Raw genomic sequence first — 27,450 nt, 5'->3', positions numbered from 1 at the left:
CGAGGCCAAATCAGAATTGTAGTCTTTTTCTCAATTCCTTTCCCAGTTATAAAACAATAACATTAAAAGTTTAGATTTGTTCCTTTTACCCCTCCAAAAAAATAACTGCCAAGCGCTTCAAGTCTGGACAAACGGCCGGGGTGGGACTGTAAAAACCCTGGACCACCCGGGCCCGGGCCCTCTGCGGGCTGGCAGCTCGGTGCTACAGCTGAGGCCGGGAAGCCAGCCTCCGCCGCGCCACGCCCCCCTGCGTCACGGGAGGCGGGGCTGCCGGCGATTGGCTGTTCGCGGAAGCTCTGCTGCTCCGGAGTCAGGCCAGGAGGGCTGGAGAAGCAGGGGGAGGAGGAGGAGGAGGAGGTCGCGGCTTTGGCTCAGGCTTCAGCCGAGCGGTTTGCGGGCTGTCTTCTGAGAAGTGGGTTTTTTTTGTTTGTTTTCTTGTTTTTTGTTTCCCCAAAAAGCAAATGGCTGGCAGAGGCGCATAACCCGCCTCCACTCTTCGGATTTGTGTTGGGTTTTCTCTTGCACCTTGAGAGTCGTGATCGTCATGCTGTGATGTGTGCGGATGGAGGAATTGGTAAGGGTGAACGTGCGAACTCCTAGGTCTGTTTCCTTCACTTCTGTTTCACTTCTCACCCTGCTCCCCCTTCCCTTCTCCTCCCCTCTTCCTCTCCCGCTTCCCCAATAATTGCTTTCAGGTTTGATGCAGTGCCTCAAAACTAGACTTTAGGTCTGTTGTTGAACTTAAAAAACAAAACAAAACCAAAACGGAGAGACCCCGTTTTCAGTTACTTGATTTTGATTGCAAAAGAGGAATTATTTTATCTATTCTGAATGCTGGGTTTTGTGAAAAGGTAAATTATGCGCGCACACACTTGTCATCTCATTGTGAAATCCAGCAGTCTAAAGGCAATTTTGGCTTTGTCTCAAGGGTAAGGAAGACAGTGGGGGTTGAAGTTGTAACCCAGTAGAAAAGCCGGGTTTATTCCTTAGGAAGGTGTTTTGTGTTGGAGTTTGCTCAGAAATGGTTTTAAAGGAGCGCTGCAGAAAAGCCCGCATTCATCCCCGCACACATTAACTTTGCAGAACTTAATGGTTTGAGGCATCCTTCCTCTTACGTTATAAAACATAGTCATACTTTCCTATGTACAGCAGAGAGACATCAACTTGGTTAGTGAAACCCTCCAGTTTGGAGAGTCAAGCCTTTCTGCTTTTAAAGGATATATTTAAACTATTCTTAATCATAAGGGCATGCTAACTCAGGTGTTTAGAATGTTATCTCAATAAGACCACAAAGTTTCTTGTTGCTTCTTTTCATGCTAGTTCTTTGCAAGGAGAAACAGTTCTGTAGTCTGAGAGCAAGCTTCTGAGTCCCATCAGCTCTAGAAGATTGATCCACAAGAATGGGGGCTCTTTGTCTACCAACTGATTGCTGTACTAGAAAAGTAACTATAGAGGAGAGAGTAATTTTTATATTGGGCTAGGTCAAATATCTGAAGAGTGCCATCATAAAAAAAAAATCTTTGGCTTAAGAACAAGTGCGTGACATATGATCGTTGTAACACTGTAAACTCCTTCAGTGCCCCAGTGTGAGTCCTCACTCCACTCTACCCCAAGGGGTAATGTCTGCTCCTTCTGGACTCTCTTCTGTTCTCATTACAAATACATATTACATACTTATATTGGGATGATTTGTTTTTATGAAAATGTGGTCATACTACATATATTGAAAAGCAAATTGGCAACATGCAAAAAGTTTTAGGGAGTTAAAAAAATAACACTAGCTGCTAATTTTTTAAATAGTTATTTATTTGAGAGAGAGAAAAAAAACACGAGTGGGGGAGGGGCAAATAGAGGGGGAGACAGAGAAATTGGAAGCAAGCTCCCCACTGTCAGCTCAGAGCCCAAAGCGGGGCTTGAACTCACCACGATGAGATCGTGACCTGAGCCAAAGTTGGAGGCTTAGCGGACTGAGCCACCAAGGTGCCCCAGCACTAGCTGCTAATTTAACATTTGTTAAATTGTATACATAAATGGATAATCTACGCAGTCTAAAACCGGAGTTCGGGAATGCTTGACCTTTGGATGGCAAGAATCAAATACTTTTTTAATACAATTACTTAATGATTAAATAGAAATTGAATAGGATATTGTTTATTTTGATGTCTGTAAAACAAAGGAAATGACTTATTGGCTAGACAAATAAACTTGTTAGAATCTATTTTTAAATTAAGAGGTCAAGAATGTTCACATACTGAAGGCTTCAGTACATGTCTCAGTTGTTGTCTGATCTAATTAGACATAGCCTTTTGGATGAAGGAAAATCAAAGAAAATGCTACAAGCAAAATCGCTTGGGAATAGCCCAAACCCAATGCAGTGGTGAAGATACATTGAATAGTTTGTGCTTGCGAGGAGGAGAATCTGTGGATCAACTCTTGGAACAATAGTGTGTGTGCTGTCTCTATTCCTGGTCATAGTTATAGCAGCTGAACAGCTTTCCTTATCACTTAAGAAGAGGTTTGATGTGAATGTGCTCTCTTAAAGACATTATTCCCTTCCTATTACCTTAGATGGATTTCTTTCACTTCAGAAATCATCTTAGCCATAGAAACGACACTTTTCATGGAGCTAGTGCCACCATTAGAGTAAGAAGTAACAGTGACACTAGTTTTGTTAGAGTTGTGGCCTTCATGGAATCTTCTTTTGTGCTTCTAAATGAAGGGTATGTTCATGCAATGATATAAGCTGATAAAATGAGAGTATGTATTAAAACCTGTAAATCCTTTCAGGCTTTGACTCAGTAATACGGGGTCTAGAAATATATACCAAGGTAATCCTCTGAATTTTATATGAAGATTTATAAATATGTTCATTACAGTGAACATGAATGTAATACGAAAAAGAAGAATAAACCCTGCAATAGCAAAATACCTAAATTATTGTACTATATATCTATATTGATGCAATTCAGTTTCCAAAATAGTTTTGAAAAAAATTTCATTACTTAGAAAGTATTCTAAAAAGATAAAATATCATTTACTCACATATTCAGCTCTTACTATATATTAGGCATTGTTCTAAATTAAACATTGAACAAGACTGTTGTACTTCCTGTTTGTATACAAGTTCCTGTTTGTATCAATGGATGTATTCACTGACATATATGAAAAAAAATTGGATTTCTAGGTGGTAGAGTTGTGGCTCTTTGAAAATATTCTTCTTCACATTCCCAAATCTTCTATAGCTACTATTATTTTAATAATCACAAAAATACTGTTTTGAAAAATGTTGCCAAGAGATACCAAAACCAAAATTAAAACTCTGAGGTCTATATTTTATATACTAGTAAACCCTTTTCAAAGGATATTATAAACTGCAGTGAGACATAAATGAACACCCACGTGAAAAATTATGCCCAATGAAAAATAGACATAAATGGGCAATTCTCAGAGGGAAAAAATGGACTTTTTTAAGGTCAAGAGGAGAGGGATGTTTACTAAGCACACTTTCACACATCACATCAGTAAATTTGGAAAGCAAATTAAAATGTGTGAAGTTGTTGGGAAGGAAGACTTTTTAATGATATGGAAATACGTTTAGGATGGGAGGAATGAAAAGTTACAGAATCTTACTTTTGAAAAAATCCAGTTTAATGCACAGAAACTACTTTATTGGTGGAGAGTAAACCAAATGGTGATGTTACTTATGTTTGGGTGATGGGATTATGGGTGATTTCTGTTTTTCTCATGGTATTCATCTGTCGTTTCTAAAATTTCTACAGTAAATATATTTTGGTTATCAGGGGAAAAAATTGCTATCCTAATAAATCAGTTTGTTCTAGAACGAAGAGTACATGGACGATATTCTCTTTGTTTTCTTTCACAAAGCCTATATACTCTCAGGGTGTAATTCCGTGTCAAGTGTCATTGTTTCCGGATTATATTTGATGGTGAGAACATGTGAAATTAAAGGGAAATCTCAAGATAAAACTTATTCTAGTCACATTCACTCTAGTGCCCCCAGCTGTTTTCTGAGATAATAAGCGGTGTTGGACTGATGAAAGCTTTATTCCTATTCATGTCCGGTTGATCACATCTTCTTGGGGCCCAAGCTACTAGGCCTTAATTAAACACTTCTTAATTTCTTTTTCTAAAATCTACTCATTTCATTCAAGGCCTGTCTGAATGAGGAAGAGGAGTACATGTCTATATTTCTGTCAGCAACACAAATTTATAAAATTTCAACTCTGTATGTAGGAAAGGTAATAAAAAAATCATAATAGCTTAGTTATGAGAAAGAAGGTCAAAATCAGTTTTAAATTATCCAAAAATTTGGTGAAGTCTTTTTCTTCAAGATATAGTTTTCATAACTAGCACTATTTAAAAACATTGTCATTTCCCTTACAGGCTATAATGATACACTGAAGGTTATTGTTAAAAATCTTAATTTATAATATCTTTTCTTCACTAAAGTCTTTCCAAGACAGGTGTTCTCATGTATTCTACTTACCTGTGATGCCCTTCAGCTAACAAATCAACATTTCTACCTTGTCAGGTTAGAAAAATGCCTGATTCTGAACTATTATTATACTTAAAAAATTTTTTTAAATGTTTATTTTTGAGAGACAGAGAGAGAGAGACAGAGTGCGGGAGGGAGACACACACAGAATCCAAAGCAGGCTCCAGCCTCTGAGCTGTCAGCACAGAGCCCGATGTGGGGCTCAACCCATGAACCATGAAATCATGACCTAAGCTGAAGTCTGATGGTGCTCAACCAACTGAGCCACCCAGGTGCCCCTGAACTATTATTATACTTTTAAGATTCCTAAACCAAGGACCTAGTGAAAAGTGAAAAGTGAAATGTTTTCAGTAGGGCAGTGGTATTTTAAAAAACAATTCTTACTCAGAGTCCTAAGCTGTCTTCCTTCTCTCAAACTGTAACATTTCATTTGAGCTAAGTAATGCAAAAGAGGGTGTATTGTGGTCCCCAGTGCCCAATTAGTCACATTTTTTGCCTGCTTGATTTGGGTCATGGTCCAGATGGATGGGGTGATGGTAGGAATGTGTGGACAGAGTATGTCCTGTTGGGGAAGCAGTGTTGGTAACAGGCAGAGGACAGGAGGTACAGTGGAATATGAGCGTGGTTCCTGCCAGGTTGTTGGGGTGTCCTCGCCAGCCATTGGTGCTGCTGATGTCACAAATGTGCACTCCAAGATGCCTCTGGAAATCTCTAGTAATCCCACTCCTTGTTAGGTTACTAGTCAACTGTGTTCGGAAGCACATTTTTTTCCTTTTTTCAGTCTAGCCTCCCTGCCTTTTCTCCCCCATTCCAATGTGCTTTCAACTTCTTGCAAAGAAATCCTTTAAATGTCCATATCGTATCACATCATCTTTTTTTTTAAATTTTAGTTTTAATTTTTTTAAATTTACATCTAAATTAGTTAGCATATAGTGCAACACTGATTTCAGGAGTAGATTCCTTAGTGCCCCTTACCGATTTAGCCCATCCCCCCTCCCACAACCCCTCCAGTAACCCTCAGTTTGTTCTCCATATTTGAGTCTCTTCTGTTTTGCCCCCCTCCCTGTTTTTATATTATTTTTGTTTCCCTTCCCTTATGTTCATCTGTTTTGTCTCTTAAAGTCCTCATATGAGTGAAGTCATATGGTTTTTGTCTTTCTCTGACTGACTAATTTCACTTAGCATAATACCCTCCAGTTCCATCATGTAGTTGCAAATGGCAAGATTTCTTCTTTTTGATTGCCGAGTAATACTCCATTGTATATATATATATACCACATCTTCTTTATCCATTCATCCATCGATGGACATTTGGGCTCTTTCCATACTTTGGCTATTGTTGATAGGGCTGCTATAAACATGGGGGTGCATGTGTCCCTTTGGAACAGCACACCTGTATCCCTAGGATAAATGCCTAGTAGTGCAACTGCTGAGTCATAGGGTAGTTCTATTTTTAGTTTTTTGAGGAACCTCCATACTGTTTTCCAGAGTGGCTGCACCAGCTTGCATTCCCATTGCATATCCTCTTCGTATCTTCGATGATTTCCCATTTCCTTCAAAATAAGTATAAATTTTGGGGCGCCTGGGTGGCGCAGTCGGTTAAGCGTCCGACTTCAGCCAGGTCACGATCTTGCGGTCCGTGAGTTCGAGCCCCGCGTCAGGCTCTGGGCTGATGGCTCGGAGCCTGGAGCCTGTTTCCGATTCTGTGTCTCCCTCTCTCTCTGCCCCTCCCCCGTTCATGCTCTGTCTCTCTCTGTCCCAAAAATAAAAAAAACAAAACAAAACAAAAAAAAAAAAACGTTGAAGAAAAAAAAAATAAGTATAAATTTTTCATCTTAGTAAGTAAGGACTTACATGGTCCTAACCTAGATTTCCATCTTTATTTGCCCTCACTCCTTAATGTGTACTTGAAACTCCAGCCATGTTGAACTACTCACTGTTAACTTAAATGAACACAGGGCTTTTCAGTCTCCTAGCCTTCATTCATAATATTTCTAAAATCTACAAATCTCTCCTGTCATTTCCCAGAGTTCATTTAACATGCCCTCTCTTCCCAGAAGTCTACACTCCCTTTCTGTCTTCCAACCTCATGTCATGTCCTCTCCTAGGACTTTCTGTTTTCTAAATTTATATACTGTATGATTACACTAGTGTTAGCTTTTTGTTGTTGTTGTTGAATTGAGTATGTTGACCTGCTCTGGGCACTTTTATTCATTCTCAAAGTACCCAGCACTGTGCCTAAGACAAGGTAAAATAAAGGAACACTAGAGGGTAAGCTCCTAGGAAGCAGAGATTTTTGTCTTTTGTTCCCTGATTTATTTCTGCTATCTGTAACGTTGTTTGGCATATACTCGAAGCTCAGCAAACATTAATTGAAAGAATGAAGTTATTCAGTATGTTAGACATAGTGCATTATTTAATAAACCTCTTTACAAAACTCTGTGAGGTAGGTGATGATTATTTCTACTTTACAGATGTGGAAGCTGAGACTCAGGAGCTAAGAGCTTGTGCTAAGTGGCAGACTGTCAATCTGAGCATCAGTGACACTTGAACTTGTTAGAGCTTGTGTTTTTCTACTAGCTGCAGATTGTTGCTGCACTTATTGCTGGTTTGAAAACAGCTAATTATATCATCACTTCTTGTTCAAGATGAATGTGTTTTAAAGGGTCAGTAGCATTGTGTTGATTGTTGGAGTTGACCATTTATTATGAATTCATTTTATAATCCCATTGAATATCATTAATTTCTTTTCAATACCGTTTACAGCTTTCATCTGTCCTTTATTGGTGTTTATGTGCTATACCTTGTAATATAGGCATAAATGACAATTTATTGTATTAATTTTATTTTTCTGAAATGTTTATTTTGAGAGAAACAGAACTGAGCAGGGGAGGGGCAGAGAGAGAGAGAGAGAAAGAGAGAGACAGAATCCCAAGCAGGCTCCCCGCTGCCAGCACAGTCTTATGTGGGGCTCGATCCCATGAACCGTGAGATCAGCCAACACCAAGAGCAGGATGCCCAGCCAACTGAGCCACCCAGGTACCCCAAAGACAATTTAAATATACATGTCAAGACAATTAAAATTCAGGTATACCTCACTTTATTGTACTTGAACTTATCATGCTTCTCAGATGCTGAATTTTTTACAAATGGAAGGTTTATGGCAGTCCTGTGTCGAACAAGTCTGTCAGTGCCATTTTTCTAATAGCATTTGTTCATGTCATGTCTCTGTGTCACATTTTAGTAATTCTTGCCATATTTAAAACTTTTTCATTATTATAATATTTCATTACTATTGTATTTGTTATGACGATCAGTGATCAGTAGTTTCTGGAGATGGAATCTACTCCTGGTGAAGATGCTGTGAAGATAATTGAAATGACAACAAAGGATTTAGAATATTACATACACTTAGTTGATAAAGCAGTGGCAGAGTTTGAGAGGATTGATTCTAATTTTGAAAGAAGCCCTTCTTTGGGCAAAATGTTGACAAATAGCATTGCGTGCTACAGAGAAACATTAGTGAAAGGAAGAGTCAGTCGATACAGCAAATGTCATTGTTATATTAAGAAATTGCCACAGTCACTTTAACCTTCAGCCACTACTGCCTTGATCAGTCAGCAGCCATCAACATTGAGGCAAGACCCTCGACCAGCAAAAAGATGACAGCTTGGCTGGAAACTCAGATAATGGTTAGCATAATTTTAGCAATAAATCAGTTTTTAATTAAGACAGGCATTAAGGTATGTACATTGTTTATTTAAGGTATTTACATTCTCTTTGAGACATAATGCTATTTTGTACTTAATGGACTACAGTGTAATAAAAACATAACTTTTGAATACACTGAGAAATCAAAAAATTCATTGGCTTACTGTACTGTGGTGATGTGGAACCAAACTGGAATATCTCCAAGGTATACCTGTAGTTGATGTATGTGATCTGTGCGTTCATTACATTAAGTCATGTGCTGAAGTCATTTTTAGCCATTGTAAACTAATACTTCTCTGAAATACTTGTAACATATTTTAAGTCACCCAGCACTTCCAGAAGTGAATCTTTAAATAGTTTTTAGAAATTAATTAAATCTCATCCATTATACTGAAATCTCCTTTCTACAGTTCAGCTAAAGAAATGCCTGTCTTCATATATCCAGTGATACCATATACTTTTAAAGGAAACTGTGACTTAAAATTTTAGTCTTTTTTTAAAAAAAGTTTATTTATTTTGAGAGAGGAGCGGGAGGGGGAGAGAGGGAGAGGAGAGAATCCCAAGCAGGATTCATGCTGCCAGCATAGGGCCCCATGTGGGGCTCGATCCTACAAGCTGTGAGATCATGACCTGAGTCAAAATCAAGAGTCAGATGCCCAATGAACGGAGCCACCCAGACACCCCCAAATTTTAGTCTTTGATGTGTTTATTTGGTTTGTATTTATAACTCAAGTTAATAATCTGCAAAAAACCTTTGGAAAACAATTTAATGTAGTCAATTAACTTAACCTTTAGTTTTATAAGTATATACCATCTTTCAGAGTTAAATTCTTTCCATTTTAGCTACAAATAACTCCCTTCCATATCCATTAATTTTTTCTCTTATTCCTCATTCTTTTATTTTCTTTGCCTTGATAAAAGTTTCTGTGGTTACACATCCAGAAAATATTCCATTTCTTGTGTATAAAAGAGTAGTTTCACTAATTATTTGAATGACAGTAACATATACACTATTGGGCTAGAAATGATTAGTTGCATAAAAATATTTAGTCATAATGAATCTATGGAGAAAATATATTTATAAATTATAAATAAGTTTTTCCAGAGCAGATTTGAGCTGCCTAGGTCAATGATTTTCAGATTCTGGTACCCAGAATTGGCATCACTTAAACTTGTTAGAAATACAAATTCTCAGGCCCCACTGCAAACCTTTTGAATCTGAAACTGGAGAGAGAGAGAGAGAGAGAGAGAGAGAGAGAGAGAGTGTGTGTGTGTGTGTGTGTGGGCATGCATGCGTGTGCACGTGCGTGCACAGGGGAAGAAGCCATGTTTTCACAAATTTCAGGTGATTCTGATCTGTGATAGTTTGAGAATACAGGCTTAGGGTAAGATCCTTAATGAGCAGGCCATAGTCACTGGGTTTTGGTGGACAGGTACCTGGTCTAGTTTAAAAGGTCTCTGAAAAAGACAATTCCATGGACTCCTGTGTGCCGTTTCAAATACTTGTGTGCTACTTGTGAGCTAGCTTCAAAAGATATAATTAAACATTTTTGTGTTTCATAAGACAAAAAGAGGGGGACATTTTTCTCATCCTTTGATCTTGGGTATATTTTTGGAGGATGATTAAAGATACAAATATGAATCCTTATGACTCTCAGTAGGGAGTTTGTGCCTAGGGAATCAAGATTTCTTACCAGAGGTCCTGAGTGTCTTTGTGGAGGTGAGGAATGATATAGGTACCTACTTGGATCATTAAAGTTGTAATTAATTAATTATATATAGAGTCTCCACATAAAAGTATTTTCATAGTGCATCTTTACAGGCTGTATTCTTTTATTTTTTATTTTTTTACGCTTATATATTTTGAGAGAGAGAGCAAGCCTGGGGAGGGGTGGGGTAGAGAGAGAGGCAGAGAATCCCAAGTAGGCTCTGTGCCATCAGCACAGACCCCGATGTGGGGCTTGAACCCACAAATCATGAGATTATGACCTGAGCCAAAACCAAGACTTGGACGCTCAACCGACTGAGCCACCAGGCACCCCATCCCTGATCTTAAATGTAGAAGCAAAACATTAACTTACTTGTATGCTTTTCTCTACCATAAGCATTTGGCTTTGTGATTAAAGATGGGACATGTTTTGTGGGATTAGTTTTAGAATAGTTTTTCACTGAAATGAAGATATATTTTCTAATGATAAAGTGAGTATATATTTTCATGGATATGGACAGTTACAAAACATATTTAAAAGTTATCTATTAATATACTACCTCAAAATAACCAGTGTTTATGTTTTAAACATATTTTATTCCAAATCTGTATGTATAAAGAGTGTATGTGTGTGTGTGTGTGTGTGTATATATATATATATATATATATACATATATATATATATTTTTTTTTCATTCCACTTGAGTTCATAGTGATATACAGGTATAAATAATGGATTAAAACCTTATAAACTTATAAAACCTTATAAACTTCAAAAATTCATTTGAATATTTTTTAAATATTATATTTCCATTTAGATACACCACAATTTAACAATTTCTCTTTTTCTCGGCATTTGAATTAGTGCCCTTTCCAGTGCTGAGTTGATCATCTTTCTACTCAGGGCTGAGGACGATGAGCATTTTAAGGCGTATTACCTCTTGGCTCCAGAGAAGTGAAAAAGCGGGCTAGATTACCCCAGAACTGTATGAAAGCTTGCTTTCATTGAGCATTATGAATAAAGAAATTCTTTGCTACATTCAGTGCAAAAAATACTCTGTTTTAATTGCTTTTTTAAGGTTACTGGTGAAGTTGGAAATACTTTTTTCCTATGTATTTGCAGTTTGTCAGTGTCTACGTGTTTGTTCATGCCCTTCTAGCAAATATTTAAACCAGAAGTGAATAATTTTTTATATTGCTTTTATAAAATATCAAAGTAAAAAGTAGGCCATTGTGAGTGCTAATAGGAAAATTTCATTTTCATTAGGATAAAAATGAAATAAGGCAGAGCTCACAAATTAGCTGTGAAAATTTTAAGGTAGATACAAATGTGAATAAATCTTAGTAATTTTAAACATAGGGTAAGCACACTATCATACAAAATTTTAGCAGGCATAAAATCTTGTAGTCAAACTATGACTTAAATAACTTACGACATATTTATAAGTGTGCAATTTAGGAATTAATAAAAACCTACCTATATATGAATGAGTAATTAAGTGGTAGTGGAGAGGATGGCTGGACTGTTTTATGTGACTGCCACTAACTTGATGTATAATAATGGGTGAGTCAGTGTCTCTGAACCTCAGTTTTCTTGTGTATGAAGTATTTAGTTGGATATTGAAGATCTTTTCTAGCTTTAAATTATGAATTTTTTAAGTTGCTAAGTCTTATCACCTTTAAATGCTTTTTCTACTTGGTGAAATGTTGCCATCAAATGATTAATAAGTGCTCCATAATAGTAAGAATAGCTGCCACTTACTGATCTATTCTATGCCAGATACCTTGCATATATTCTCATTAACTCCTCACAATAAACCTAAGGACCTAAAGAGTACTTATTAATTTCCTGATGGGGAAACTGAAGATTATACAAAGTCCTACTAGGATTGAGTGATTAGGGCCAGGATTTGACCCCATGATTGCCTGAAAAGCTCTTTTTTCCACTTTGCTACTTTCCTCTCTCTTGAACAAATGTGATGGCTTGCTCTAGACGTGTATTCAGCAGTAGCATTATTGGCATTTTAGGCCAATAATTCTTTGTTGTGGTAGGGGCTGTCCTGTGATTATAATGGCATCCACGGCACCTATCCATTAGCACCCCCTCAGTTGTGACAACCGAAAATGCTTCCCCATACTGCAAATGTCCCCTGGGGAGGCAAAATTGTTCCTAGTTGAGAACCCCTAGTTTAATGCAACCCAAGTCTTCAATAGGACAAATATAATTATCTCAAGCAGAGGTAAGTGGCTTTAGGTCGTCTTGGATTACAGAAGACAAGGTAGAATAGACCAAGTAGGATCCCATCATTCAGTAATACTTATTGCACACTTATTGATTGCTTGACCTTTATCTTCTTGAGATTTTTCTTCTTTGGAGAACACTCATTTCTGGGATGCATAGTATATGACCATGAACCTTATTATATATTAGTTAATTTATTTAAAATATTTATTTAAAATACTTATTTAATTTATTTAAAAATATTCACGGGGCGCCTGGGCGTCTGACTTTGTCTCAAGTCATGATCTCATGGTCCATAGGTTCGAGCCCCGCATCGGGCTCTGTGCTGACAGCTTGGAGCCTGGAGCCTGCTTCGGATTCTGTGTCTCCCTCTTTCTCTGCCCCTCCCCTGCTCATGCTCTGTCTCTCTCTGTCACAAAAATAAATAAACATTAACAAATTTTTTTTTAATATTCATTGAGTACTTGTCATGTGGTAGGCATTGTCTGGTTATTGGTTCAAACTGTAAATAGGATGGTCTTAATGGGGAAGCAGCTATTAAATAATTACAGTTCATTCCCCTCTTTCTTACTAACAGTCTTTTACCGCATGTATTTAGAATCACAATCCAGTGTGTTTATTATGTTTTACACACACAGCTTGTCACATAGAGCTAGAATTTGTTGTCCTTTGTGTGATGAATAAAGATACCACGCCATGAAATTTGTGTTCTGCTGTTTAGGAAGGTATTTTGGCTCTTGTTTTCAAAATGGGCACTTATCTGGGTGCTAGCTTCATATCATAACTTACTTGTTTATTGATTAGGTTAGTGTTTTAATGTTCTTTGTATTTACCACTCTGAAACCTGGCCATAAACATGTCAAGGTTTGTCTCATGGAGGTTAATCTCTGAAGTATTTCAGGGAATGAGGGAATCTCATGAAGTTTATGCCTGATCCCTCTTCTGGGCTCTTTGTTCTTTGAGGGCAGGAATCATGGAATTTACATAGGACTTTTCATTATTGTGGTTGCAGTCCAGGAAAAGTGCCAGACTGGCACAGGGAACCCTTGGTGCCTGTTTATTAAACAGATAGAAGGAAAAGTGATCTCTGAACAGTGAAAATAGGTTTCACTACATAAGCCATAAGTTTCTGTGTTCTGCTTCCTGAAGACCATTGAGGTCATTATTAATTCAATATTTAAGCATATTGATTTTCTAAGAGAGTTGGGAGTATGAGTTAAATTTTAATAAAGTCAGATATTTGGGCATCCAAGGGAGAAACCTATAAAGTCAGACATGAGCATTCAAAACAAGGAGGCCTTCAACTACTGAAAGAGAACCTATGGATGTGTTTCCAAACATCCTGAAGGCATCACTATATAGAACACTTTGCTGTAATGGTGCTTAGAACATTGGAACTGAATTCTCAGAAGAAAATTTATTTAAACTGTGTAAAATATAGGAAAATTCATTTATTTTTGTTTTATTAAAACATTTTTTTAATGTTTATTTTTGAGAGAGAGAGAGAGAGAAAGAGAGAGCACAGACAGGGGAGGGACAGAGAGAGGGAGACAGAATCCAAAGCAGGCTCCAGGCTCTGAGCTGTCAGCACAGAGCCCGATGCGGGGCTTTAACCCACGAACCATGAGATCATGACCTGAGCCAAAGTCGGATGCTTAACTGACTGAGCCACCCAGGCACCCCTATTTTATTTTTTTTTTAAGTACAATGTTGTGAAAGCATGATTCTTCTTTGACAAAGTTGAATTGTTCAGTATAAATCCTGGGAAGCACTAACATGAACAAGGAAAAAAATAAAGACGATCTGGAAGGGGATACAGTTTCTGAATACCAGATGTTACAGAACAGAGGGAAAAACCATAAGTCTGTGTAGGATCAAACCTTGATTATCCAAAGTAGTGGTATATAAGAATGCACATAAATTCCAAAATAGTAATCAAAAAACAATTTATGTTTAATTTTAAAAGGCAGTCACACGCAGGGACTACACACACACACACACACACACACACACACACACACACACTTATACTCCCCTGGTTTTAACACTCTTCACACTTCATCCTGTTTTTTTTTTTTTTTCCCACTTTGTGTTTTTTCTAATTTTATTTTTTTAATTTTTTATTTAGTTATTTTTTCTAAATATAATTTATTGTCAAGTTAGCTAACATACAGTGTATACAGTGTGTGCTCCTGGCTTTGGGAATAGATTCCCATGATTTATCGCTTACATACAACACTCAGCGCTCATGCCAACAAGTGCTGTTCTCAATGCCCATAACCCATTCCCCCTACCCCCAGCCCCCATCAACCCTCAGTTTTCTCTCTGTATTTAAGAGTCTCTTATGGTTTGCCTCCCTCTCTGTTTGAAACTATTTTTTCCCCCTTCCCTTCCCCCATGGTCTTCTGTTAAGTTTCTCAAATACCACATATGAGTGAAACATATGATATCTGTGTTTCTCTGACTGACTTATTTCACTTAGCATAATACCTTCCGGTTCCATCCACGTTGCTGCAAATGGTATGATTTCATTCTTTCTCATTGCCAAGTAGTATTCCATTGTATATATAAACCACTCTTCTTTATCCATTCATCAGTTGATGGACACTTGAGCTCTTTCCATAATTTGGCTATTGTTGATAGTGCTGCTGTAAACATTGTGGGTACATCAGCACTCCTATATCCTTGGGATAAATTCCTAGTAGTGCTATTGCTAGGTCATAGGGTAGTTCTATTTTTAATTTTTTGAGGAACCTCCACACTGTTTTCCAGAGAGGCTGTAACCAGTTTGCATTCCCACCAACAGTGCAACTGGGTTCCTGTTTCTCCACATCCTTGCCAACGTCTGTTGTTTCGGAGTTGTTGATTTCAGCCACTCTGACTGGTGTGAGGTGGTATCTGAGTGTCATTTTGATTTGTATTTCCTTGATGAGGAGCAGTGGTGAGCATCTTTTCAAGTGTCTGTCGGCCATCTGGATGTCTTCTTTGGAAAAGTGTCTATTCATGTCTTTTGCCCATTTCTTCACTGGATTATTTATTTTTTTGGGTGTTGATTTTGATAAGTTCTTTATAGATTTTGGATACTAACCCTTTACCCAATAGGTCATTTGCATATGTCTTCTCCCATTCCTTTGGTTGCTTTTTAGTTATGCTGATTGTTCCTTTTGCTGTGCAGAAGCTTTTTATCTTGATGAGGTCCCAATAGTTGATTTTTGTTTTTGTTTCCCTTGCCTCTGGAGACATGTTGAGTACAAAGTTGCTGTAGCTGAGGTCAAAGAGGTTGCTGCCTGTTTTGTCCTCTAGGGCTTTGATGGTTTCCTGTCTTACATTTAGGCCTTTCATCCGTTTTGAGTTTATTTGTGTATGGTGTAAGAGAGTAGTCCAGTTTCATTCTTTTACATGTTGCTGTTTCATCCCAGATAAAATTGTTTTGGTACTTAAAGGGATAAACCTTAAGCTATGTGAAAAAAAATAGGTATTCAGAAAACTTCCTCCCTGAGAGTTTCACAACAAAGAAATTCAAATACCTGAGTAATTTTTAAAAATACAGTCTCCTTGTTTTATTTCCCTTTTTATGTCTACCTGTTGCAGAGTCTTTTTAGTGGTCATTTTAGGGTTACATGCTATAAACCTAAATCTGAAACTCTAATAACTTTAGCATGCACAATAAAAGATACAATGAGATCATGGAATAACTAAGCTTATATACCTTATGGAGCTGGTGTATACAAGATTGTCACAGATATTCCTCTTTTTGCTAAGTATAAGAGAGGTGGTACCTGATTCTTATGTTCGTTCCACAGATATGCATTGAAATCTACTCTGTGCCTGGTACTTTGCAGGACTAGTCTGTATGAGTGAACAAAAAAGATAGAAATCCCTCCTCTAATGGAGAGGAGAGACAAGAGCTAAAATACAAAAATAATTTTATGACGTTGGAAAGTGATGCAAAAGTTCTATGAAAAATAAAACTGGGAAGGAGAACAGGGATGGCTGAGGTGAGCCTGTGGCAGGTGGCATGAAGGAGGGGAGGAGCAATAGATTGGAGAGGACTGTGGCACCTGGGTGGCTCAGTCGGGTAAACATCTGGTTTTTGATATTCGCTCCGGTTAGGATCTTCCATTGGGGAGTTTTAGCCCCGCGTCGGGCTCTGTGCTGGCAGCATGGAGTCCACTTGGGATTCTGTCTCTCTCTCCCTCCCTCCCTCCTTCTCTCTCTCTCTCTCTCTCTCTCTCTGTCTGCCCCTCCCCTGCTCATCTGTGCTCTGTCTCTCAAATAAACACTAAAAAAAAAGATTGGAGAGGAGTTTGGGAGGCAGGTACACGTGACGCTGCCAGCTCTTGTCATAATTAAGATGAGAGCCTCTGGAGAGTTTTAAATTGTGGAAAATTCAGGATGTAACTTAGGGTTTAACGGGACTAGATGGTAGTGGTAGAGGTGATGCCATGTGGTGAGATTCTGGATTCAGCTGAATTTGCTGACTGACTGTATGTGGGTTTTGAGGAAAGGACAGGACCCCAGGCTGAGGATCCGGAAGGATGGAGCTGCCATCAACTGATAGGGCTAATCTGCAGAGGAAGCAGAAGAGCACAGTTCTGTACATGTTACCATCTAGAGAGGGGCTGCCTCGTTGGCAGGCAGATATAGGAGTCTGGAGTTTGGGGGAAGAGGTCTGAGCTGGAGGGCAGTTACATGGGGGGAACCTGTAGAAGTTCTGGTTTGATGGCCCTGGTTTCTCAGTACAGTAGAAACAAGGTCATCAGCAGGAAGAATGTTAGGAGGGAGATGTGGAAAGTTAGAGGAGAAGGTATGAAACAGTTGTCTATGAAAGTGGGAAAGTGAAGAGTTTGCAAATGCTGTGTGATTACCATCAGCAGGTGTGGCTGGCTGGTGGTCCACGGTCAGTAATTTAAAGTGACACCAGTGAGGGATGTTACACGTTTCTGACACTTTCAACTTGGAGGTACTAACTAGAACAGAGTATAACAGGGATCTGGATATAACTGATTTGAATAGAACTAGGATAAGAGTTTTGTCAAGAGAGGAAAGAAGAGCTAAGGGGTAGAGAGACTACAGAAGGAAATGATAACAGGGTTGACCACGAAATTGAATTTGGATGAGCAGGGAAGTGAGGCCATGCATGAAGGAGCAACAGTGAAAGACCGCAGTTTAGCTGCTTACAGGTCCCTGTGGGGGCAGATGATACTGAAGTCAGGTTAAAAATGAATCATTTAAAAGCAAATTTTATTTGTGTGTACTGAATCACGTTTCAAACATATGTAAAGATTGTTCTATTGAATGCACCAATAGAATGTTTTAAAATTAAATACAAATATTTGAACTTGTTAACTTTAGTTTTTCAAATGAAGTGTGTCTTTAGTTCTTTTTTTTCTCTAAATGACATAAATTCAGATTTTTTATAGTCATCGTCTTCTTTCTTCCAACCCTCATGTTCTTTGGATTACGCTTGGGTAACCAACCACTCACCAAGCTATGTCCCTTGGGTAAATTTCTCAATCGCTCTGAGCCTCAGTTTTCTCATCCTAACATGGGGATAATTGTATGTCCTTTGTTGTAAGGATTAAAGTTACTGTATATTTATCCCCAGCACAGAACTCGGCATGTCTTTCTAAGTGGCAGATATTGTTATGATCTTAGGTTTACTGAATTAATATTTTATTAGAGTTGAATAGCCAAATCTCAAAAACATGCTTTTCTGTCATCTCAATATTTAGGAGTACTATCTAGAATTACCAATGTCAAAACATAGTATTAAAAATTGTTATTAACTTTTAATATATGTTTTTTCAGCTTTAAGAATAGACAAAGGCATATTGGGAACTAACCATGAGTATGGGTGAGCTTTTTTTTGGTTCCTAGTACCAGAGAGACATTCATACAACTGCAGCATTTTCCCTGCCCTTTTGCTAGCTTAAACCAGTTTTGAAGCCCAAGCATCAGCAAATGTAACTCATTTGGATGTGTGGTCCTTTCAAGAGAAAGTTGAGATACATTGAAGATGAGAGATGGTAAAGCTTTCAGCGTCTGAATGGATGAAGATATATTTATATATATTTATATATATATATATATATATATATATATATATATATATATATATATATATATTTACACATGCACACTCACATAAGAGAATTAAAGAATGTCTTATACTTAATGTATTTGGAAACATTAAGAATGAATAACTCTTCTCAGTATAAAACTATGCATCTGGGTACCACAGTCATATTTTATATCTGTCTTCTTTTAAAATAAACATGTTGTCTTTGAAAATTCAACTGCAATGATATTAAACATGAGGACCCTCCATTGCTGTGGAGGGTTCCTTCCCTCAGTCTGATTTAGAGGCTGCTTCTGTGATGTAGAACAGTATTTTTTGTTTCTCTCCCCCTGCATCAGCCAGTGTCTGGTTTTCAGGTCACGGACTGAGTAAACGTGGCTTAAGCACTCCTTGTTTTTCTTAAAAAATTTTTAAAAAATGTTTATTTGTATGTGTGTGTGTGAGAGAGAGAGAGAGAGAGCAAGCAAGCTGGAGAGGGGCAGAGAGAGAGGGAGAGACAGAATCTTAAGCAGGCTCCAGACTCTGAGCTGTCAGCACAGAGCCCGACATGGGGCTTGAAACCACAGACCACAAGATCATGACCTGACCCGAAGTTGCATGCTTAATTGACTGAGCTACCCAGGTGCCCCTTTAAGCACTCTTTTCTAAAGATGCCTAAGGGCTATGTGCTTGAGTAGAGTTGACCTTTTCCTATTTAGGGTCCTAAAAAATGACAAAGCTCTCACAAAGATTTCTTCGTTAGTGGTAGAAGTGAAAGATACTATTAAGTTAGTTTTTTATACTCCTATGTAGCACTTCCTCCCATGATAATAATCAGCAGTTATCGAAAGTAATTACTTCAGTTCATTGTTTTTGGTGACATATTCTCCTTGCCTGGCCTCTTGCATACATCTAAAAGAATATATACTTCGACTGGGGATTTAGTTCAAGGAGTTAAATTCATAGAGAATATTAAAGAGCACACGGAACTCCAAAATGACTTTATTTGGCAAATCTGATTCCTCTCACCTGGAGAGCACAGAGGATTATGGGACTTCATTATTCAAGATCCAGTTTTCCCACTAAATAAATTGACCCTTGTCATCACCAAACTTGTATTAGATCCATCTATGACTGTTCATATTTTTTCCAGTGATTATGTGGGGTGATGAAAATACTTTCTCCTTTTGTAGATCACAGGATAGTAGTTACTAAAGGAGCCCTGCCAACCTGTCACTTTGGCCCCTGATACGACAAAGAAACCAGCAAAGATATCAAATGATCTTACTGCCATTGTTATTACCTGTCAGAGAGAATTGATCTCCTTGAGGGCAATAGGGCTCTTACAGAGAGAATTGAGTAAGTTAGTCAGGGATGACCCAGATTGGAACAAGCCCAAGTTTTATCAGGGCTCATCGTGCTTCAGAGAGGGCTACCTGACACATCGAGGTCAAGGAGACTTTCATAGCTTGTAAGTTTCTACTGTGAACAGTTCCTATCTTATTCTCAGAAACTGATAGCTATAAAATTACTCTGTATTTTTTATTGACCCTACTAGATAACTTGACTTTCTTCCAAGATCTTGAACATGTAACAACTTTGATATTTTGTTAGGGTTTTCTCCTCTTAGTTGAGAAGAAGATTAGAAGTCTGTCAAGGCGGGGACTTACTGTTCTCCCTTGCTGAGCTCTTGGAAATGTTGGTTGAAACTGACTGTAACTATATTAAATCTGTAGAAAGAATTGATCCTGCAGGCCTCACCACCAACTTCTGTTTGTGCAGGTTGTCAAGTCGCTGGTCATAGCCTTGGTCTATACAGTCAGAGGCAATGGGCTTGCTGGTAACAGGAGTGGTACCTAATAAACTGTTCACTCTTAATTTCAACTTCACATTTTGAAATAAACTGATTTAGCATAGAGTAGTGGTTCCCAAAGTATGGTTCAGGACCAGCAGCATCAACACCACCTGGAAATGTGTTAGACATGCAAATACTTGAACCCCCACCCCAGACCTGTGGAATCAGAAAGTCAGGGATGTGGTTCAGGACACTCTGATGCATGCTGGAGTTTGACAGCCACAAACAGAGCATCTTGACATGACTATACATAGGAATGTTTTTCTCTTTCAGGCAGGTGAGCTTATGTGTGTAATTCAAGTTGTTTGTTGGGTGGTGATGACCTCAGAAAGTTTTAAATGCTAACTGGGCCCAAGGGAATTCATTACTGCATATTTACCTTTGGTAATCTGCCTTGCTACAAACTTTTCATTAGCATTCATTAAGGGAAACAGGGTTTTTGAGAACTGTTTGCTTTCAAGTACATTTGTATTCAAGAAGGAGCATAGTGCGATATGTTATTTTAGGTACACTCTGTTATGAAGGATTTTTGTTTTTAATATCTTCTAGAAAAAATTTTATAATTAGAAATAATATAGTTTTAAATGGTAATATTTGACTTTAAATTTTCTATAGAAGTAGTATTGTATAGTTGGAAAGGCATGACTTTGGAGTTAAAATTGCATGCCTTGAGTTATTATAAACCCTTCTTTGACTTTTTGTTTCTTACTTTGAAAAATAGAAGTCATAAATGACACTGGGAAATGTATTTCTTTTTTTTTTTTTTTTTTTTTTTTTTTTAACATTTATTTATTTTTGAGACAGAGAGAGACAGAGCATGAACGGGGGAGGGTCAGAGAGAGGGGGACACAGAATCTGAAACAGGCTCCAGGCTCCGAGCTGTCAGCACAGAGCCCGACGCGGGGCCCGAACCCACAGACCGCGAGATCATGACCTGAGCCGAAGTCGGCCGCTCAACCGACTGAGCCACCCAGGCGCCCCGGAAATGTATTTCATAAAGAGTAGCCATGATAGAAATGTTAGTACTTATTTTATAAGCAATGCTTGGTTTACCTTTCTTTCTTCCTTCCTTCCTTCCTTCCTTCCTTCCTTCCTTCCTTCCTTCCTTTCTGGGACAGCATGAGTGACTGTGAGCAGGGGAGAGGGGCAGAGGGAGAGAGAGAGAGAGAGAGAGAGAGAGAGAGAGAGAGAGAGAGAGAATCTTAAACAGACTCCATGCTTAGCACGGAGCCCGATGTGGGGCTCGATCCCAAGACCCTGGGATCATGACCTGAGCTGAAATCAAGAGTCGTATGCTCAACCGACTGAGCCACCCAGGCATCCCTATATTTATTTATTTCTAATCTTAATTGGTTTTGTGCATAATGATCTCTTGTAGATTCTAGAACTTTATTGGTTTTTTCAGCTTCTGTGGCTGAATGGAATATTGGATCATGTAGCATCATGCAGACCTAATGCTTAGGGCAACATTAGACATTTGTAGCTATTAATTATAAATTCTCCCTTCAAAAACTTTATTTAAAAAATTATAAATCAATACATCTTCATTGTGCCAAAGATAAGAAAGAAGAGTTCATCTTCTATTCCCTTTGTATTCTCACTATCGATAACCGATAGTCATAGCCCTGTGTAAATAATTCTATACTTTTATCCATGTTCTTGCAAATGTATGTGAACATACACACAGTTTGTGTTATTAAGTGAAGCAAACCAAGGCCAGGCCAATTGTGGAGTCAACAGTGCATTAAGAAATACAAGCTAGGTCTGTGGAGCTGCGGTATGCTAAGATAGCCCTTGATTCTCTAATCAAGGCTTGATAATCTAATCCGTAGACCCTCGTGTGCTGATGTGGCCATTCTTCCAGCCTAAGAATTTGAAAAGGCAGTGGACTTCTGTTCCAGTATCTTGTGAACTGGCAGGCTCCACATTCCTCACAGCCAACAGCACTGCTAAACGGTCTTGTCTTCCTGAGGAACTAAGGAGGTGACAAGAGCTGCACCGGCTTATGTGCATCCTAGATCTATGTATACCTTTGCCTATTTTGGTAGGTGGTAACTAAAGTGAAACTTCAACTGTGCCCACATTGTTATTCTTGCCATTCTTTGAATCCAGATCAGTCATTTTGGTCTGTACTTCATTCATGTTTATTAATTTTTGGTTTTGATCATTTATATTTGCAGGTCTCTGTTATTTCCTTTTTTTTTTCTAACTATACACAATAGTCATTTGTTCAGGTCAATGGATGGATAAATATAATTTTATTTTATTTAAAAAAAAAATTTTTTTTTTTAACGTTTATTTATTTTTGAGACAGAGAGAGACAGAGCATGAACAGGGGAGGGGCAGAGAGAGAGGGAGACACAGAATCCGAAACAGGCTGCAGGCTCTGAGCTGTCAGCACAGAGCCCGACGCGGGGCTCGAACTCACGGACCGTGAGATCATGACCTGAGCCGAAGTCGGACGCTTAACTGACCAAGCCACCCAGGCGCCCCTGGATATATATAATTTTAAATAAATGTGTAATATTCTGTAATGTGGATGTGTCCTAGTGTATGTATCAGCTCTTCCATAATTGAAGGACTCTCATGATATTTCCAAAACCGTTACTACAAAAACCAAACAAAACCCCCAAAACTACAGTATACATTCTTGTACGTATACCCATACCTATAGGTAAGACTCCCCAAAATGGAATTGCTGTGTCAATAGTTACATGTATTTTCAATTTTATTAGATATTGTTAAATTTTTTTTTTGGTGGAGGGGAGATTTTAAGCAATTCATTTCCCATTGCCAGAGGATTTGTTTCCCCGTATCCTCACCAGCACTGACTACAAGAGAACTTTCCTAAGCAAGAGAGAAGTTAACAATTTTGCCCAGCTAACAATAAGTGTTCTGAATTTTCTTCCAGTAAATTTACTATAATTTTTTACATTTAAGTTTTAATCTACCTAGAGATTTTTTAAATCAAAAATTTATTAAAATATTTTGAAATAAAAATTTATTTTTAAATGAGGTAAAAAGGATTTTAGCTTTCTGGCTTTCAAGATGGATAACCATTTATTCAGGTGTGTTAAGTCACCATTTTCCCACTGATTTGAAATCCCACGTTTGCCATATATTATCTTTCTGTTTATACAAGGATCTACTTTTGGGCCCTCTGCGCTAATTTTGTCTTGCCATTATAACAACCACAATTTAGTGGCTTAGTCCATGCCACTCATAAACGCTAGTTTATGAGTATAGTTCTGTTGATGAAAAGTCCAGGTATGGTGAGACTTGGTTCTTTGCTCAGGTTCTCAAAGGCTGAAATTAGGATGTCATCCGAGCTGAGTTCTTAACTGAAAACCCAGGAAGAATCTACTTCCAACTTTACTCAGGTTGTTGGCAGACCTTGGTTCTTTGCAGTAGTAGGACCTATGTCTCCATTTTCTTGCTGGCCATCACTGGAAGGCTGCTCTTAACCCCTAGAGACAACCAGCAGCCATCCTTTTGCATTGTATTTAATTTGCTAGATTTTTAGGAGTTTTTCCATCAATATTCCTAAGTAAAAGTGGTTTATAATTTTTTGTGGCAATTATAAAAAAGCTTGCACATGTTTTTAATATGTATAGATATTTATATTATGGTGATAAATGGTTATTCGCAGTGAAACTTTTTTATTTTATTTTTTTTTTACCATATAATTGCCTTGCTGTGAAGGAGTGTTGCAAGTTGGGTGTATATAGCATGTGGTTCATGTTAATCTCATACCCGGTCCTTCTCTCCCAGTATTCACGTGTGTTAAGAATCTTGACCTTTAGGGGGTGCCTGGGTGGCTCAGTCGGTTAAGTGGCTGACGACTTCTGCTGAGGCTCAGGTCATGATCTCTGGGTTGGTGGATTTGAGCCCCCTGTGGGGCTCTGTGCTGACAGCTCGGAGCCTGGAGCCTGATTCAGATTTTGTGTCTCCCTCTCTCTCTCCTCTCCCTCCCCCACTCACACTCTACCTCTCTGTCTCTAAAAAATAAGTAAACATTAAAAAAAAAAAGCATCTTGACCTTTAGGATCTATGATCATATTAATTAATTTTTAAATTCTAGATAAAATGCTAATGTCCATTAGTGAAAGCAAAGTGTCCAGGGTCAGGTGTTTTTTGACATTGCATATTTGGGTAATGTTGGACTTCAAGTTTCCATGCTTAGCCTGGGAACATGCAGGCCTTTTCATATAGTTAATCTTTAATGGTATTTTTCCATCACTAACCAGCAGCAAGTTTGTTGTAACCCAAATTTTCACAAGTAGTAGTTTACTCCTAAAGTAAAAATGATGTTAGTCATGGAGACTTTAATAAAACCTAGGTAAATGTTGTTTTTTTTTTCCTTTTAAACGAAATACTAAATCTCCCTACCTTTAGGGACAGTAGCTCACTCACAAGTCAAGTATCTAGATCTGAAAATTCTTTCTGTTTCTAAGTGATGATAATTGAACTTTTAGCCTTTGGTTCTTTGTGTGTGTGTGTGTATGTGTGTGTTTAATTTTGCTGTTAATTCTGAAGGCAGTGTTTCAATCAGTGGCAGAGTATTAGGTCAAATAAAGCATGGGACCATTTTATGTATTAGCAGAACACCATGACAAATCAACTCTCTTTGGAGTGGGCTAAATCTTGGAATGATGAATGATGTTTTGAAAAATCGTAAAAATGCTTCATAGCACGTTGTTCTTTAGAGTTTTGTCTACTAGGTTGCTCTGTTTACCCCTGGGAACAGCTGAGAAGAAGGTATTGCTATCCTCACATGGTTGATTGCCTGGGAAACTCTCCAATTAAATGAAATGCAAAGTTGCTAAAGCTGAGTATGAGTTATATACAGTTTAAGAAATTAAATATAGATCAATAATTGGGTATAGTTGTTAATGTCAACACTGTGCATATAAATTCTCAATATTTATGAATAAATGCTATAATTGAGAGAACATTTTCCAGATAATCACTACATTTTTTTGCTTTACTTAGCTCTTAATTATGGTTCACACACCATTGTAAGGGCTTTATGTATATTAACTCACTTAATCCTCACAACAACCCTTTGATCAAGGTTAGCTGGCAAGTGAAGGTGCCAGGAATTGATGTCAGCGTCTGGCTTTGGAGTCTATGCTCTTAATCACTACTATACTGCTTACTGGTCTTATAAAGCCAGTAGGAAAGAAAACGATGATTTTCTGCAAGAGTCTTTCAGGCTTGGAGAAGCAGATTCCTTCTATTAATAAAGGTAGAAGGAATGCAGTCACAAACTGACTGCTTCTGTTTTCTCAAACTTAAATCTTATTACTCCTTCTAATGGAAGGAAAGCCAGGCTGAACCATGAAAGAGGAAATGGGGTGTTTCGTCTCCTTTCCCATACTTCCTCGTTTCTATAAAATTCAATGATCAACAGTCATTTGTTGATCATCTAACTTTGGCCAAGCATTAGACTCTGTTGTGGAGTCTGGAAACAATTAGATGCCTTGCCTGACTTTGAAGAAAGAAGCTACCTGCTGCACCCTGAAACAAGTGGGGTGAATGAGCCAGGCTCAGCATTGTAATGGGAGCAGAGCAGGGAATGCCTTACTGTATCTCCTGTGTGGACCCTCCTCAGTTTCCCCCACTCCACGGTCAAACTAAAACAGTCAAAAGGATGAATAGGGGCTGGTGCAGTGAGTGGATGAAATGATTGACCAGCCCTCCAGAAAGCAGCATTTGCAGAGATATGAGGTATAACCTGTGCTTTGCAACCTCCCTGATAAGTCGTTTGGGTACTAGATTCCACATTCAGGGCTCCATTCTAGATTCTTTTAATCAGGATATCCAGGGAAGGGGCCTAGGGAACTGTTACGACAGAAGCTTGGGAAACACCAAACAAGTGGAATACAGTTTGTTCGTGAACATAGTTTGAATTTTGGATAGAATGGTTGAGGATGAGATCGGGTGGTGTGGGGGTCATTTTATGTCATGCCTGTATTTTGTTAATGTTTGTTCTTCTATATGTATCCTACTTAGTGCTGGTTACTTGTCACGTATCTACAGGTGTATTGGACTGAGCATTTACTTAGAGTTGGACAACTTTATTTAATTTGAAAAGCAATATATTGAAAGGTTGGATCTCAGCCCAATTTACAGGGTTTACAACCTTGATTCTGTATAACCTGAGAAATAGCCAAAGTGGAGAGTGAGAGTGGGGAATAGAATGAACAATGTTTGTCAACAGTATGCCCCATGATTCTTCATCGTGTCTCATTTTTTTCATTGGCAAGCTGAGGTGCAAAGGTTAATTACATAGGTCACATACCTAATAAGTTATACAACTGATATATGAGCTGGAGTCTATAGAGCAGGAAGAATTTGATTTGTCAAAAAGTGGTAAACATTGTGCTCATTCACTCGATTAAAATAGATGAACCAGAAAATGCAGGGTTAGGGTCAGGGGTTATAGTAAAAAGGCTTCTGACAGTTGTTATCATGTGAAAATATGTGCCCAATATTTTGTTGTTTTTTTTTTATTTAAGAGAAACTAAATATCAGTATTTTATGTGAATTTATATCTATTTGCAAAGGTTGGTCCTGTATCAGAAAACAAATTCTAGTAATGTGTTTACCGACACCATGATACAAGATACATCACTGGGTAGAATTTTGCTTAAAGGCCACTGGTTTGTGACCTCTAGATTAAATAATCTCTAAAGTCTAAGCTTTAAAATACTATGATTTATGCTGATTCTTAATGAGGTATGACTTACTCTGATTTGCTTTCCTTTTGATATCTTAAGTTTTGCTGTAGATTTATGTGAACTATTATTAATAACAACCTTCTTTAAGCAGTAATGTATTTTTAGCTTTGCTTGGATAGATAAAGAAAGATTAAAAGGCTACCTTCTCCTGGCCATGATAGGAAGTGTTGCCATCCCTGAACATTCTAGTTCGGCTGCTGTTTTCCCCTGCCTTTCTGCCATAACAGAAAGTAGGTCTGTTCACTTCTGTGTATACTTTCGACCCATTGTGGAGCCACATTCAATCATTGTCTTTCCAAAGTGTGTATAGCAACATATTAGTTAATCTCAAGATCAATTCAGTGCATCTTGACCAGTATTAAAATGGGAGAGAGACCAAACAAGAGTGAAAATAGAGTAGAATAGAACATGCATTGCAAGTAATAAGGATAAGAATTGTTTTATAACTTCTGTTTCAGCTGTGTTTGTATTTGTGTGTGTGGAGGTTCTAGGTTACATCACAGAACGTATTTCTCACCAGTCTGACAGTTGACAAATTTTGAAAATGCTCGAGCTGGAATGTCTAAGTAGATCCTTGGTCATTCTTGCTCGATATAAAGTGGTTTAAATTCTAA

General features: G+C 38.1%; 1 protein-coding gene across 1 annotated transcript in view; it reads left to right on the top strand.

Moving 5' to 3' along the window:
• Positions 1-349: 349 nt before the first annotated feature.
• The window catches only part of ATP10D (ATPase phospholipid transporting 10D (putative)), a 107,413-nt gene continuing 80,312 nt past the window's right edge, over positions 350-27,450 (top strand). The window contains exon 1 of the mRNA XM_042936451.1: positions 350-574. The gene's annotated coding sequence lies outside the window, so the exon portion shown is untranslated. The remainder of the gene's footprint in view (positions 575-27,450) is intronic.

This window comes from Panthera leo, chromosome B1 (assembly GCF_018350215.1).
Source record: "Panthera leo isolate Ple1 chromosome B1, P.leo_Ple1_pat1.1, whole genome shotgun sequence".
NCBI lineage: Eukaryota > Metazoa > Chordata > Mammalia > Carnivora > Felidae > Panthera > Panthera leo.
The sequence above is the reverse complement of the archived record's forward strand: the minus strand, read 5'-3'. Positions and strand labels throughout refer to the sequence as shown.